The following is an 18,089-nucleotide window of genomic DNA, read 5'->3' on the forward strand; positions in this document are numbered from 1 at the left end:
CTTGAGTTATTTTTAAATAAATAACCCAATTATTTTATCTTATCATCCGCCGCAATTGACTGAACCACAAAATGGCATTATTCTGTCAAATCTACAATGAGTGCGCATTGTAGAACATAAACCTCAGTAATCTTTACATACACAAGTGAATACAATGAGAATTTACCAAAAACACCGGAAAATAATTAAAGATAAAAAATATAATATTGAAAACCTAACCCTACACCTTGACACGAGACCTAACCTAACCTAACCCTACACCGTGACACGAGACCTAACCTAACCTAACCCTACACCTCGACACGCGACATAAAAACATAACACCACAGTATAATAAGTGCTTATACCTTGTTTTATATCAAGATGAAAACATTTTTAAACAAAGACCGTTCTGCAATCAAACATAAACTTTGTTGTATCGAAAGGAGGGCATCTTTCTGCATTAATTTCTCTTTGATGATCAATAAAAAATGATCCGACGATTATGATGAGCGCTTCCTTGCGTCACGCGCGACTGCGAGTGTGTGCGTGGGCGTGATGTATTAAAACACTCCTTTACTGCTAACTTGTGTTGAATGTATGTGTTACTGTGCCATTTTTGTGCGGAGCCATCTAGTGATAAAAAGGACATGAGTTCGTTGCCCCGACAAGAGGCTGACCTCAAAAACGAGGACATTGGAAATTTAGCGCTGTGTACTCAATGTCTTATCACACCTACTACTGCCACAATAAATGAACTTCTATTGCGATCGGGTTTAAAGGTGGTTTTAGTCTGCATGACTTTGTTTGGTTATCTTATATTACATGATTATCTAAGGCATAAGTAGAGTTACGTGCTCGTTATTTATGACTAGCTGGGTCCAGTGGTGGCGAAAGGGGGTCCGGGTTCCGCAATTTAGAATGACATTCACGGTGACTGGTGATTGGTGACTACTGGCCGACTTGAAACGTATAATCGACGTTTCCATCAAGGCATCAGGATGGTGATTTCTTTTTTTATTGAATTACCGTTTCGTTCCATAAAGCGACTAATGACGTGTTATAAAAATTATATTCTAAAATGGCCGAAATTAAGATACGAATAGGTACCTTCTGGAAAATCACTAGGGCCTTACCAATAAATGCATTATAAATTTAACATAACCGATAAACAACTATTAATATTTGTTAAATGGTGTTTATCAGTTGTGTAAGAATTAAAACACGTTTATTAGTAAGGAGGTAAAAATCGGTTTATGACTACAACAACATTTGAAGATTTTTATAGAAAGAAACGAAAGGGTCCTAACAAAATACTAACCACTATCCATCATTTTAGAACTGGAGTTTTTTAAAGTTAAATATAGTTATATGTCGTTTAATTTATACATCTGGGATGCCATCGCTGATCAAGGTAACCGATCACCATGTTTCCAAATAGTCTACAGAACTAAGGTTAGAAGTATTGTAAATTCAGGAGTAAAGTTAGGTTAAAAAATCAGGAGACTGGCAAGGATTAAAGCCTCGATGTTGATAATGAAGGTGTTATTAACATTACTGACTTTTTGGGTAAACTCGGAATGAACCATCTACGTGTAAGAGGTGTACACATTACTACACATTTATTCAGACTGATTCGTGGATGGTTTGAAAACTTGGCTATTATGGAGAACATTCATTTTTATGTTCACGATGGTTATCTCCGTCACCGACAGCATATACAGTTCTAACTTCCAGCCTGCAGGAGTCCTGCAGGCTGGGAGTTAGTTGGGAGTCCTTGCAAATGGTCAAGCCGGTGGGAAAAGCAATCTTGCTGTTCCGTTGATATCGACATTCTTAGCATCAATGAAACTGCGTTCAAAAGGCGAGCTCCATTAAATTGCTAGTATAGTTGATATCCCCCTGACTATATTTATAGAGTTTTTTAAGTAATTGTATTTAAAAACGCATTAAAATGAACCATTGTGTAATGTTTTTTTAATTATTAATAAAATTGAATCGAATAGTAAACGGATTGGTAGATTTTATGATTCTCTGTTGTTCAAAAACCTGATTGCATTCCCAGTCAGTTTGATGGCGGAGAGAGACGAAGGTGTTGCAAATACCCCGCCGCCCAATGCTAACTGTACGTTGTTTCACGAATGATCGCTTAGTAAGTAGATAGGCGCCAGATATTATTACTGTGAGCTAATTGCAATGACGCGAGTTACTACAGTCGTTGTCTATGAATAGAATCGACCTACAACTACATTTCTACTCGACTACGCGAAGAATGCTTGCAAATTCAATTCAGATTATTATTTCTCAAATAACAATAACTGGCAACATTTTTTATACTATTATGTAACCATTATTATTCAGGTATATTTATGTATTTAAAAAATATTGAAGAATGTCACCAAAAGTTGATATAATGCATTGTCTTCGATAACGAGTCTATCTGCCTAGTTACAGCTCGATCGAATATCGGAACGGATTTTAATTTCCAAGATTCATTCAATCATTTAATGCAGAAAACAAAAACGAAATTCAAATAGATTTAATTTTATTTAAAAAAACACTATAATTTCCATAGCAAAAAACTAACAGTAAAAAGCCAAATATTTGAATGAGTCTTTTTTAATAATCTTGAAAACTTAGATAACCTCCCATATCCCTTAAGAAAAATTGGGTAACCTACCGTACACCTTATGAAAAATTGGGTAACTTACCGTATTCCTTATGAAAAATTGGGTAATCTACTGTATCCCTTATGAAAAGTTAGATAACCTACCGCATCCATTATGAGAAATTAGGTAATCTACAATATCCCTAATGAAAATTTAGGTAACCTACCGTATTCCTTATGAAAAATAAGTAAATTACCGTATCCCCGTGTCCCTTATGAAAAATACAAAATCTGAATGAATTTATCCGTAAAAATAAATACTGAGGAAACCGGGTGGTGTTTTTTCCATACAAACGTATTCCTCATTTCCCTCTCTGGATTTTGACACTAGAGAAAATATTTTTTTACATAATATGAATATTGACCGCAAGCGTGTCGGTACGTTATGATTTTTTTGATAAGTTACTTTTTATAGGAGTTATAACCCTTCAAAAATTGTTAAAATAGCCTTTTTTTAACGCCATCAACAAACCTTCAGTATACAAATAAGACGATGTATTTAAAAAAAAGCAAAACGTACAGACATTTAATGTTTTCTTCCAATACATTTGGTAAAAAAAATCTTGGAAATCGGTTCAGTTTTGGAGTAGAAAAATGAGGACTACAAAACCTCGATTTTGACAATTTTATTTAGGTATTATCAGGCTGAGGTGCATGTGTCCCTTTCTCTCAGTATTCGGGGGTGAGGGGGGGCGGAGAGGGTTTTGTTGAATACGTATACAGTCAACGAAGTGATGTGACATTCTCAATAATTATATCGATACACTAGTCCACTAGTGTTGTCATGTCCCGAGTTATCGATGTTTTTTAAAAAATATTTTTCTGTTTGGTGACTTATCTTGAGTGTGCCAATACTTACCGAGCTTATTTACTAAAGTTATTGTGACAAATTTAATTTGTTTACGTCAAATAAATTAATGGAAAAAAATTGAAAAAAAACACCTGTTACTGACAGACCCCGAGATGATTCCGTTCCGTATTGCCGAGTTGGATATGGAACACAAAAATTAATTAAAATATTTTTTGATAACTTTTGAAGGTTGTACTCAACATAATATTATCCCTTTATAGGACACTTTTTTTAAGATACAACTACCGAACCAAAAAAACCTTTTATATTTGACTAAATATATTGTTCTAGATTTAAAAAAAATAAATATATATATTTTACAAGAAAATGTGTGATGGTAAGTACATACACCACTGATCGTTTGATGGAATGCTGGTACAGCGTATGTTCAGTGGTACATGCATCTACCACATGTTGTTGAATCGATTATGTTATTATAATATCATATAATACAAATGAATATTGAAATCTATGTATAAGAGGCACCATATTGTTTATTGTGCTACATATTAGGTACATACACATAACTAGTTTAGTTTTTATTTAACTTTTTTAATACGTTATATTATTACAGAAAAATGCACTTTTGGGAATACCTCCTACATCACTTGACATTTTCAATCTTCTTCAATGATCTAATATTTTTTGTTTTTAAACGCTTTATTGTAAAAAAAATTACTGTTTAACATCTACACAATGAAATTAAAACAATTTATGGTCCAGACCTTTCCCTCGCCGGTAAATTTCTTGGTATGCGACCGTCAATTATTTCTGGTAAAAGGCATTGGTGGTAGAAATTTTCTAACAGTGGAACGATTTTTTGCCAGATTTCATCGTCCCTCTCAATTTTTTCATACAGCAAACCTTTTGGACTCCACACAACAAAATAACAATAATTACGACGAGTAATATGTAACTGGCCTTGTACTTGGTAGAAGTAATTATGATTCCGTTTTAATGTTAAAGAATGGTCTTCCAATTTACAGTAATCAATTATCTTTTGTGCAATTCCCTCTTCTGGTGACATATTTGCTATACTATAAGGGCATTTAATTGCAATTATAGAATCCTCACCGATAAGGCCATCCGGACTTGCCGCTAAAAAGTTTTTGGTTTTATCGATAAATAGCCCACAAGCGGATACCTGCAAACCAGAGACCGCGGAAGTACTCTATGACGGGGGGGGGCAAACTTGTTTAGTCACCCTCTTCCTTCAGTCTCCTCTCCAGTCAATCAACTAGTTATAAATAAGACAAAACGGAGATGACTAGGTCAAAAAAATAACAGGTTCAGTGAACAAAAAACTTTTTTTTTAAATATTGCTTTATTGCATTCATTGAACGATACCAAAAACGTTGCGTCTCTCAGCCTTCTTTGAAGCAAATTCCCTAAGAATTTCATTTAACTCTAAACTTAATGTTTCCGCCTTATGCACGTGCAGTATCGCTAGATAAGTAAGTCTTCTCTGCTTCATTGGTAGTCGGAGGAATGTTCCGATGCGTCGGAGGGCACTCAGAGACCTTTCACACGACGAAGACGTAGCTGGCACGGTGAGGAGCAAGACTACTAACTTTTCTACTTCATTTATCATTGCTCTTGAAACTTTAGGTAGATTAGCCAGTTCTCTTGCGCACTCTCGGACAGTCGAACACTTTTTCATTTATGAAAAAAAGCACTGTGAAGGATACAGATAATCTTTACCAGCACAGATAATCCTTCTTTACCCAGGTAGTAAAATTGGAGGGGGCGCGGCCCCCCCTCATTTTATTTTAGGGGGGCATTTGGCCCCCTCTGCCCCCCACTTCCGCGGTCGCTGCTGCAAACTTGTTTTTTTTTGAAAATTGCTCTATTGCTAGGCTTTCATTTTATTTTCCATAATTTGTGGCCATAGTTCCTTTGAATTGTGAGTACAGTAAAGAGTTTAATACTCCCGTAACTGAAGTTTTTTGCCGAAGCTTATATATTTTTCCAAAGTTAGACGCCGTTATCCGCTTACGTCTTTCAATTGCCCACAGATTGTTATTGCTTTGGCCTACCGTATTCCGTTCGAGCTTTTCCTTATTCGTTGAAGATAATTCTTTGAGAAATTCCTCTTTTTTCGTTTCAAATATTTCAGGTGGCATATCTGGTTCTAATTCCAATTGACCATAATTTTCATCGGGCCCTGTAACTTTTTTTCTTTTTTCTGTCGTATTTTCATTATACTTTAGTTTTTTTTTTTGACACATTTGTGTATTCTCCTTCGAACGTCGTTTTCTCTCTATAAAGTGCTTCGCGTATTTGCCGGGACTGTGGCCTTGGATTTTCTTTTGTATTCTTGAATGGGTTGCCAATTCACTATTCCACGAAGCTACTGCTCCAAAACATCTTGCTTGGTAAGATCCTCTTGTAGTAAAATTTACCCTTTTTCCACCTATAAATTTGGCGATAACGTTGTTGAATTGCTTCACAGTGTTATTTGTCACGTCAATAATAAGAATTTTTGCATTTGCTATTAGAGACAATAAGAATTGTTGGATATCAGTCCATATTCCACAATCTCGAAGATCGCTTACTAAATTTGGATCATCAGTATACCTCTCCGGCTTGCAATAGTACGATGCACAATTTTTATGATCACCAAACACATGATTTGCGGTATTTTTTATGTCCATTTTCAATTTTTTTATTTTATCACTTTGTACTGTGTTTTCTTGCTCTTTCCTGTAATTTACTGCTCCAACTACAGTTCTTCTCATGCGTAAAACGTTTGCTTCAACCTTTTTCCTTATATGAACTGGTACAAAGCCTTTAGCGTTGTTGGTTTTTTTTCCAAGTGCTTTCATTTTGTTGCAAAAATTGCGGAGTAAGTGATTTTTGCACTCTATTTTTTGTACTATAAGGTTAGGACCATATGGCATTTGTTGCATTATTTTTTTCATGATGCTGGAGTCGCCATCACCAACTAGTTTGTTAAATTTCAATCCATGCATTTCCATGCTTCTCGAGAACCCTTCTGCTATAATGTGGGCTTCCATGGCATGAGCTCGGAGCAGGCAGTCACATGTATATACCTACGCACAAGTTGCGATGTGACTGAGATGATGAGTCAACAGCAGGCGCTCTAGTTGCGAGTTGCGACATGACTTTTTTATGTGTGCAGCAACCTGTATACACGCACCCACAAGTCTCATTTACTTGTGCGTGTGCAGAAAATGAGCTCGGAGCAGGCAGTCACATGTATATAACTACGCACAAGTCGCGATGTGACTGAGGTGATGAGCGAACAGCAGGCGCTCTAGTTGCGAGTTGCGACGTGACTTTTTTATGTGAATACCGCACAAGAGTCCGAACTGCTCCCGTCTGGAGCCAGTGAGACTGTGGATTCCCCAATTGGCGACTTAATTGGACTAGTATTACAAAACCCTGTAAGCTGATAGCTGATTTGGCCGTAACTAAGTCGCCGCGTGTATCATTATTTCTCCAGACAATTATTTTATATTATATTTAATTAATATTCTTTTTAATGAATATTATTTTTAATATTGTGAAACAACATAAATTAATTAAAAATCAATTTACTTGCGCACGCCGTGATTTGAATCCGAGACCTCCGGACTCGAAGTCGAGAGCCTTACCCTTCAACCACGTAGGCAAAATAAATGTATCTACGTACATATTTGTAGTAAGTAATAATAATAATAAAGTTAAGTACAATACAATATTAAATAATGTAGACCTCGCTATTTTATTACGAATATGTACCTAGGCACCTACTTAATTTTTGGAATAAATGAATAACAGTAAATGAAATAATAAGAACTGATCGCGATAATATGACGCGAAGTCGCTATCGCGCGCGGCGCGACGATTCGTGCTTACAACACCTGCAGCCACGCACACACACGCATTGGGGTTCACCAATACACCGATAGCGCTTTTGCTGTCCCCGCTGAGATGAACGAAATAGAAATAATTTTTACAAATACCTATCGTTAAAATTTCTCGGCGCTCCTGCGCGCTCTTAAATCTTATTGTTATCCACCTTAATTATAACGTTGTCAAAAAGTGATTTAAAATATCAGTTTATAATTACAATTATAGAACTATTGTTAATTCGATTATTTTTATGAAGGCCTAACTTAACTGGGCAGTTAACGTGATAAGAAAATAGTCTTAAATAGTTAACTGGGTAGTTAACATAACAAGAATATAATAAAACTTTTAAGCATATGAATATGTTTGCAATCAGTTGATGTGATCTACATACTACGACAGAATCTCTACTTAGTAGAAGCAATTATTGAATAATTCATGTAATCGTATACCCGTCTTTATCTCACTTTCATGATTACCTTCACTTTCTTATGCGACTCTCTCTTTCTTCGAGAGGAGAAAGTCACAACAACAGATATTACTAAAAAAAAATTAAGTGAATTTAAATATACGATAGAATATCGATTTCAATATTAACGGAAATAATGTTTCTTTCCAAGAATTTTTTTACAGATGCGGTTTAAATAATCGCAAGTTTCAGCGCATATCTTTTTCGAGCACATGTTCTGAATATTTGCTTCCTTGTTTCGTAACCACAAGTAGCGTAAGTCCAAAACGAACTGATGAATTTATATTCGGATAACAAATGAAATCGACCTGAAAAGAGTTCATTTATCTGACATTTTGAAATTCTAATTGACACATCCGAGCTAAAGTGTCTTTATGTAAGTTTGCATGAAAGAAAATGGCATCTAATAACTTAATAAGCAATTGATTTAATAGGATGCAATCATATTGTATTTATGCAGATTTTATCGAGTGCACTTATCATTTCGCTTAGCAAAAGTGCGACAACAAGTTAACGGAAATATAACTCGTATTTTAATGATTACCATTGCCATTAAGTATTCATTTGTAAATATCCTATTAAAGAAAATAACAATATTTTAAAATTTGGTAATACTTTCAACAAAATAATTATAGTTACACAATATAAATAAATGCAATATGATTATATTGAAAAATCGCGTTTTTTCTTCTATTTAAACACAAGATTGATTATCATTATCAAAGCCTTCGTATGTTGATATCATTACATAATATATACGCATAAATAAAATTATAAATGTTCGTTTGTTCAGAATCTTAAACCTCCGCAAGTTATTCAACGATTGCTTTAAAATTTTGATACAACGTTGCATTCGAATACGCGTGTGTTCTTATATACCTATGTTATATAGATGTAACATGAGATGACTTTTGAAAAACAGAACCATCATGTTTGTTTTTTTTTTTAATATCGCCATCTGTTGGACGTAGAAGCAACACGCGACTGCAAGCAGACTGCCAGCAACACGTGGCGGGAAAAAGCTAGTATCATATAAAACCATTGTAAATAATATTTGGCTAATTTATATAGCGCCGTTTTCGTGAGAAATCACCTCAAGGGCGCTAAATGGCTAAGATTATAGCTTGAATTGCAGTTTTTAACCTTGATACAGTTTTTAAAGTATAAAATTAATTGCTTGTCAAAAAAACTTATTGATCATGCAATATAAAAATTTCGCCTACACCAATTAATTAATACCTTTTTTTAGTCCAAATTTGATAATCATGTTGGATGAGCCTGTCTTTTTAAAATTGCAATGAAGTCACGTGACATACATTTTGATAAAGCTCAAAAGTATAACAATGAAAAATATAACTCACAATATTAAATACTGTTTTTTTTTAGGGTCAATAGGCAATAAAGAAGTTTGTATAATTTGTGGTCGGGCGTCTTTGTTGTTCGCGTTGATTGCCGATTTGGCGGTCTCTTTCGCTCGCGCTCGCCCCAGTTTCTCGTAGTTCAATATCCCCCAACGAGGTAAGGCCACGGAGCGGATTGGGAAACGATTTTAAAACCGTGCCATTGCGTAAATGCAATACCAGTGAAACTGTACGCCTCATACGTCAAATTATCAAAAATTTTATGGTCATTTTGTAAAAAGGTGTTATGATTTTCGCAGAATTGATTAAAGGGTTCTACCGCGTGAAAAAAACCTTTCCAAGAAACCTGTTAAAATTAATATATTTTATAAAGGTTTTCAATTAAATTATTCATTCATATTTGATTTTCTTAAGGTAGGTTATGTTTGATTTTAAAATCAATGCATGCCAAAATTTTAAAAAACATTCAAAAATGTTTTTTCCTGATAAGTTCGATGAAATTATAAATTGCTTTTTATAAATTATGACACCTAGTAAAAAGGTGGATATGATTGTTACTTTTTACAAGCCATCAAGAAGAGTGACTGTAGACATTTTTGTTCAGCACCAAGCCATGTGCATTAACTACACTGATAACTAACTAACCACTCGGAGCAAAAAGTTCCCCTGAAGTAATGACAGAATTTTCATCAATTATTTTTATTATTCTCTCACAATATCCTCAACAAATTAAAATTAAGGCGAAGCTTAATGCCAAATCACTATTTTGATTAATCTTTATGACGAATTGGTGTGTACATTATGAATACAAAAAAATATGCTTTAGATAAATTGAAAGTTCTACTATCGCTTCGCTTGAGTAGAATACAAATAAAATAAAAAAATACTCAATAAATAATATAAATGCAAACTACCAAAAAAAAATTTTTTTCAATAGAAATGTATGAACGCATAAAGGAAACAACTTTTAAAAAATACAGTATTATAGCTAAGATTACCTGTGACAGTTTCACTTGATTATCTTTTTTTCTTTCTTATAAAATTATATACAATATAAGTAAAAACCAGTTTTGTACTTGAAATCGAACGTTTCTAGACCCCGTTTGTCAAGCGATTTTAATGCCTATTACTTACAATATAAGGTATACCAAGAATATACACATTTTTTTAAAAATAATAAATATATATAACTCCTCCGGAAAAAACTCTCTCACTGATGGTGAAAACACTATCAAAATTCGTTGTCTAGTTTAGAAGAACTAAGCGCACAAACAGACGCGGAGAGTGACTTTGATTTATACTATTTAGAGATGGATCATTGTTTAACAAAAAATACATAAATATCTTCGTTCATAAAAAAAACCAGTCGGCGTTAAAATCTATTTTATTAACGATTAAATTTTAATAGAACGATTAAATAATATTTTTTATTGGTTGGAGTTTATTATTAAACGGAATGCAGGCTTCTGTACACAGTTTTGTAAAAATTTGATGTTAAAAATTACGTAAACTTTTTACCGCAACCGCTTTTCTATTGAGGTTGGGGAAAACGGGCAGGAAATAACGTTTACATTAAATAATACATCGGTTCTATTATTAAAAGTTACATAAATTACAGCATGAAAGAGTTGTGTCTTCATTTTATTTGATTTTATAAATCAAACATTCGATATAAAAGAAAACAATTAGTACGAGTAGAATAAGATTTTTAATTATTATTTTTTCAATATGTAGTGCACAAGTGTCTCAATTTCCAAATGCCTAATTGCGGATGCTATAATCCAAATGGCTCCAGATATGTACAAGCAGTTGTGATTTTTTGGGGTGTTATGGGGTGTATAAAGTTGGTTAAAATATGGCATACCTATTTTAAGAATATTGAGAGGCTGAAATACGTAAGGGGTTGGAGGAGAATAAAGAGAAAAGGTTTGAGAGGACGGTTGGGTTAAGAGTTTAATGCCAAATCACTATTTTGATTAATCTTTATAACGAATTGGTGTACATTATGAATACCAAAAAATATGTGTTAGATAAATTGAAAGTTTTCATATCGTTTTGCTTGAGTATAATACAAATAAAAAAATAAATTACTCAATAAAAAATATAAATGTAAACTACTAAAAAATTATTTTTTTCAATAGAAATGTGCGAACGCATAAAGCTAACAACTTAAAAAAAATACAGTATTATAGCTAAAATTATTTATGACAGTGTCACTTGATTAACTTTTTTGGTTTCTTATAAAATTATTTACAAAATAAATAAAAACCAGTTTTGTGCTTGAATTCGAACGTTTTTAGACTCCGTTTGTCAAGCGATTTTAATGCCTATTACCTACAATATAAGGTATCCCAAGAATATACACATGTTTGGCTTATAGCTTCCTCTTAAGTTATGTCAGGTTAGAATCAGATATGTTCACTGAACAATAAAACCACGCACAGCCAAAGCCTTTTCAAGCAACGATTCGATTCAGAATGGTGAACTCTCGCCATAACGATGCTGTGAATATTGTTTAATATATTTACTTTCTGTAAGAAACTACATAAAAATATCATGTTATTACGAATATTATTTTATAATATTTTTTACTGAACATTTATCTCATTATGTGGCTTTGTTCGAAGGTTCCACTCGCTACCACGTGACCTGATGAGTTGCTTGTGCAAAATCCCATCTGTCGGTTATTGACACACTTTGATAATACCATTTAATTAATCACCGGCCGCACATGCGTGACGTCACCGCTACACCAGCGCCAAATGTGTAATATTATATTATTATAACTAGATTATGACACTTGATATGTCTAATGGGAAATTGCGTCAATTTTTTTTTTGCAATATACATGCTAATATTTTTAGCAATGACCCAAAGAGAATCTAATTTTATTGTGGGTGTTGTAATTTATGTGTTTTAAAACAGGATGCTATATGCCTAAGTGACCCATGGTATGCCAATACACTATTGCTGACAGTCCCATCTGTCATAAGTCATAACCATCGAACACCCTACATTTTGTTGGTTATATCAAATTTTCTGATAAATTAATACTACCCTGTTTTTTCCATGATTATATAAAAAAAAAATCTTGAAATCTTTTTTGACGAACAAATGAAAAATCAGTTGATTAAAAAGAGAATTGCGTGTTATGTTCTTGATAATTAAAAACATTTTCAAAAACTCCACAGCGCATGATGGAAATAGGTATTCTATCCAATATTTATCCCGTTGGCTTATAAATTCCAGACAGAAGGCTATGGAAAAAATTTGACTGTGTCAGATATCAAGTTCCAGATTTTCTGTTATGAATAATAAATTGTCGATTGATTATTCCAGAGTGGAAGATACTCTCATTATTGCCCTGGTGTAAGACCAGAATTTAGAATTGAAACGGTGCTTGAAATGGCTTTGGCCATGTTTGATGATCAGATGATAGAGAGGTACTTTCCCACTTTCCTCTTCCCCATCTCCCCCACTACCTTCAGCATCATAACATACCCCGATTGGGGTTGCTATCATACAAAATATGATATTAAATATATGTATAGTAAATTGTATTTCTTAGTCCTGCTCATTAGGGTTACCAGTGCTGAGATGAACTAAAGTTATTAATTTCTGTTTTATTAGTTTTCTATTTCGTTTTTAATGTTTTTTCCGAAGTTGTTTCATTAATCTCTTTCAACCAGATTTTTTTTCTTAATTTGTAATCATTCAAATTTTCTAATCGTATTACATCTGGGATGTTGTGGAGTTTCGTCGCAAAATAAATATAATTTTCTTTATCCGAATCAAGTTTTATGACCTGGAATATGTTGAAGTGAAACTTCTTTACCCGCGTCATGCAATTTCGAGTACCGGAGTAAAACCAACTCATGACCGAAACGAAAATGCGGGACCGATTAAAGTTCATTTGATCTAGTCAAAGTTTTGAAGTAAAATATAAATGCTTCTTAGCTCATCTCGACAACTGGCGTTGGTGGTGTAATGGTCAGCGTAGTTGCTTTCCAAGCAGTTGATCCGAGTTCGATTCTCGGCCATCGCACATAATTTTTTTGTTTTTAACGCCTTTTTTTTTTTCAATGGTTGACCATAATATCAATCCACTAAGTAATATTTTAGGCCTGTAGCATACTTGAAAAGTTAAAGAATGATATAAAATTTTTTATGATGTTAACGATAAAAAAATTAAAAAAAACATAAAATTACCATAAAAAATGGGCCAACGGCACGCGGTGTTCCCAAGCGGTCACCCATCCAAGTACTGACCGCGCCCAATGTTGCTTAACTTCGGTGATCGGACGAGAACCGGTGTGTTCAACATGGTATGGTCGTTGGCAAACGCTAAACAATATTAATTTCTATTCTACCTGCCAATAAATATATGAAAATTAGTATAAAAAAGCCCTAATAATACTGAAAACATTAGCAAGGTGTGTGCGACGTTGATAAAAATAATCATTACATACGCGCTTGAAAAAGATCGTAATTACATCCATAACTTTGCAGGAATTTTTTTTTTCAATGGTTGACCATAATATCAATCCACTAAGTAATATTTTAGGCCTGTAGCATACTTGAAAAGTTAAAGAATTTTATGATATTATTAATGATAGTAACGATAAAAAAATAAAAAAAAACATGAAATTACCATAAAAAATGGGCCAACGGCACGCGGTGTTCCCAAGCGGTCACCCATCCAAGTACTGACCGCGCCCAATGTTGCTTAACTTCGGTGATCGGACGAGAACCGGTGTGTTCAACATGGTATGGTCGTTGGCAAACGCTAAACAATATTAATTTCTACTCTACCTGCCAATAAATATATGAAAATTAGTATAAAAAAGCCCTAATAATACTGAAAACATTAGCAAGGTGTGTGCGACGTTGATAAAAATAATCATTACATACGCGCTTGAAAAAGATCGTAATTACATCCATAACTTTGCAGGAATTTTTTTTTTCAATGGTTGACCATAATATCAATCCACTAAGTAATATTTTAGGCCTGTAGCATACTTGAAAAGTTAAAGAATTTTATGATATTATTAATGATAGTAACGATAAAAAAATAAAAAAAAACATGAAATTACCATAAAAAATGGGCCAACGGCACGCGGTGTTCCCAAGCGGTCACCCATCCAAGTACTGACCGCGCCCAATGTTGCTTAACATCGGTGATCGGACGAGAACCGGTGTGTTCAACATGGTATGGTCGTTGGCAAACGCTAAACAATATTAATTTCTACTCTACCTGCCAATAAATATATGAAAATTAGTATAAAAAAGCCCTAATAATAAGAGAGAAGAATACTAGAAGTTTCACTTCTGTCTTGCGTAGGCTTGACACACCCACTTTTTTTATGTCACTGTGATTTGACCTTGTTTGATGAATACGCGGTATCGTAGAGGATTAAGTATTTTTGAATAGTTTCAATAGTATATTTTTAGCATATATTTGTTGTACATTTAGTACATCAAAACTATTAAATACTTCAATCAAAGGCGTTCTTATGAGTACTTTCAGTATGGTCTTTATGATTAATTTTTTAATTGTGTTCAGGTTATGTATATACTTAGATACAGCAGATTCCCATCCTATAATTCCATATTCAATACGAGAATGACATAAAGCGTAATATTTTTTTTCGTTTCCTTTTTATTTACCATGTTTCTTAGATTCTTAAAGAAATATATAAGTTTCGTAAGTTTTTCCGTGATACTTTTGATATGTATTTTATTTTAAGACATCCAAAGACGTGTATGTTTAATCAAATAAAAAAATTAATGTAGACTAAATTAAATTTAGAACTAAAAAAGGTAGCTTTATGAAAAATCTATACATAATAAATAATTGAAAAATAATTTAACCTAAATTTCAGATTATCTAATTTACATAGTGTACCTACCTACATTTTAAAAGCATAAATATAATAAATAACATCTCCCCTGACAAAAACATTTCTAAGTAGGCAAAAAATAGTTTACTGAGCAACAATATCTAATTTGAGTATAAAGCGTTGTATTTTTTTTCTTTTTAGGTATTTTCGAGTAATCCAATATCTGTATTCAGTATATATAATTACACAGCGTTTAATTTTATTGTTTCTGTGTATTTTAGTAATTTGTATGTCAGCTAGATTTCATTGTATCGAGCTTAAAGCGGCCAGAAGGCAATAAACCCGGCAAGGCCATTTAACCCCACACAGTTCTCCCGCCAAGATACACTTACCGATAACTCACACTTAATCAAGCTACACTTACCAGCACCAGGTACGGAGTTAAGTTTAATGAACCAATAATTTCGTTACAAACTTAATCCATTGGTTTATTTGCCCGCAGGTGTAATTTAAAGTGTGTCATTTCAAGATAATCTGAGAGTTGTTTTAAACATAAAGGTTGCAATTTTTACTTAACTTGCCCATTTATTATATTGATTTCAATTTACGCTTAATCTTGAAAATTAAACATCAGATTAAGTTAACAGGCAGGAAATATGCATATTGTTTAAATAATAGAGAATATTAGATAATGAATTACTGATAAACTACTTCTTACTGTTTTGAGAGAGTATATTAGTCATAGTTTATCATAGAAACCACACAATTTCTCTGTATTATTTTAATAAGAATAAATGAATTCCACATCGTTATCATATGTAATGCTGTATTAAGATAAATTTACCTAAGCCAACCTCAACTTAGTTGAATACAGATCCCAATCTTTATATTATTTTTAAACTTCCGATTTAGTTGTCCGGGTTAAGTCTTCCCCAAAGGAAAAACTTAACCCTTCCACTCACTTTTCCACAAATGATCAGCTAGTCAATCAACACTATGTAAGTGCATTATATAAGTAAAATAAATACAAAACAATACAAGAACAACAACACGTCAAATCACTAGATATCAAATGGGAAAAAAAAATTCACCGTCTCCAGATATTTTCATATCAGAGGGTTCGGCTCGGTAGAACTTCTAACAGGGCCTATAAATCCTACTGATCCCTCAACATAAATATTTAAAAAATCTTTTGTTATCCTACATGTATTCAAAATGACCGACTTTTGCATCTTTATATATAAATTTTTTGATAGATCTAATACGCCTAAATTTTTAATTAGAGAGCTAGGTATAATGCCAGTAGCCGAAATAACGAATGGTAATATTTTTATAGTCTGAGAATGCCAAATTCTTTTTATTTCATTTCCTAAATCTGTGTATTTTCTTATTTTTTCACTAACAGATTTTTGAATATTACAGGAATTTGGAATAGCAACATCAATGATATAAGTTATTTTTTTAATTTTGTCATGTAAAACTATATCGGGTCTATTATGACTAATCGCTCGGTCTGTTAGTATAGTTTTATCATAATATATTTTATAAAATTCGTTTTCTAAAAATGAATTTGGTTCATATTCATAATATGGTACTACATTACGGCAGTCAATCAAGTTATGTTTAATTACCAAATTTTGGTGAATTATTTTTAAAACTTGATTGTGCCTAAATGTATACTCGGACGGTGCTAATATAGAACATCCCGATATAATATGTTCTATAGTTTCCGGAAAAGCCAAACATTTTCTACACAAATCATCAATTTGATTTGTATCTTTGATTATATGCTTTCTATAATTTTTAGTATTAATGACTCTATCCTGAATTGCAAGCATAAATCCTTCTATTTCTGCGCTCAACTCTCCAATACTCAACCATTTGTTTGACTTAATTTTGTCAACATACGTTTGGTTGAGATAATTGAAGTGTTTTGCGTGTAAAATTTTATTTGACCAGGAATCTAATAATTCCTGGTTGGGATTTATAAAATTGTTGGCATTCTCATCGTATAAATTTAAAGGTGTAATATTTCTATCTGCCTTGCAAATTATTTTGTGCATTTCTGAGCTATGAGCTTTCCTATGGAAAAAAGTTCTTAGCATTTCTACCTGATTATGTTTCAAAGAAGTTATTTTGACTATACCTCTACCTCCTAAATTTCTAGGTAAATTAACTCGTTCTATAGCTGAATTTGGATGATGGCAATTAAACTTTGTTAGCGTAGTTCTAATTAATCTTTCTAAGTTATCTAAATCTGTATTAGACCATTTAATTATGCCAAATGAGTACGTTAATAGAGGTATTGCCCAAGTATTTATTGCTTTTACTAAATTTTTAGCAGATAGATTGCATTTTAAAATTTTCCTTATCCTAGTTTGAAATTTAATCCTAATATCATTTTTAATACTACTATGGTCTAATCTATTTGATTGTGGGTATCCTAAATACTTATAAACCTCATCCCTTTTCATACTAGTAATTTGGAAATTTCTAAATATACTCTCGTCCCCATCTACAATTTTGCCTTTCTCTATATGGATCGTTCTACATTTATCTAAACCAAATGTCATTTTGATATCATCTGAAAAGTTTTTAACTACCTCGATCATTTTCTCTAAATTTTGTTCAGAATTCGAAAATAATTTTATATCATCCATAAATAATAAATGCGAAATTGTACTACTCTCCCTTGTATTACCCTTAACTTTTATTCCAAACTTGCTTTTAATTAACATTTTAGATAGAGGATTCAATGCTAATCAAAACCAAAGAGGACTCAATGAGTCTCCTTGAAAAATCCCTCTTTTAATTGAAATGCCCGGTATTACTTTTTTCTTACCTTTTAAATTGATAAGTAAATTGGTATTCCAAAAGGACATAATATTTTCCAAAAAGCTAATAATAATGGGGTTAATTTTATATATTTTTAATACTTTGATCAGCCACGAGTGCGGGACACTATCGAAAGCCTTTTGGTAGTCTATATAGCAAGTATGTAAATTACGTTTTCGAGTTTGAATTTGTTTTAGAATTACAGAATCGATAACTAATTGTTCTTTACATC

General features: G+C 32.8%; 1 protein-coding gene and 3 non-coding genes across 4 annotated transcripts in view; all 4 read right to left on the minus strand.

Annotated features, from left to right (window-relative positions):
* Positions 1-18,089, minus strand: part of Eip75B (Ecdysone-induced protein 75B) — a 310,318-nt gene that overhangs the window by 194,276 nt on the left and 97,953 nt on the right. The window lies entirely within an intron of this gene.
* On the minus strand, positions 13,403-13,521 carry LOC149421566 (5S ribosomal RNA). Its single transcript, XR_016302551.1, has one exon. It is a non-coding gene; the product is annotated as a 5S ribosomal RNA (ribosomal RNA).
* LOC149421567 (5S ribosomal RNA) lies at positions 13,845-13,963 on the minus strand. Its single transcript, XR_016302552.1, has one exon. It is a non-coding gene; the product is annotated as a 5S ribosomal RNA (ribosomal RNA).
* LOC149421568 (5S ribosomal RNA) lies at positions 14,287-14,405 on the minus strand. Its single transcript, XR_016302586.1, has one exon. It is a non-coding gene; the product is annotated as a 5S ribosomal RNA (ribosomal RNA).

Source organism: Hesperophylax consimilis, chromosome 8, assembly GCF_061612785.1.
Source record: "Hesperophylax consimilis isolate HC1 chromosome 8, BYU_Hcon_1.0, whole genome shotgun sequence".
NCBI lineage: Eukaryota > Metazoa > Arthropoda > Insecta > Trichoptera > Limnephilidae > Hesperophylax > Hesperophylax consimilis.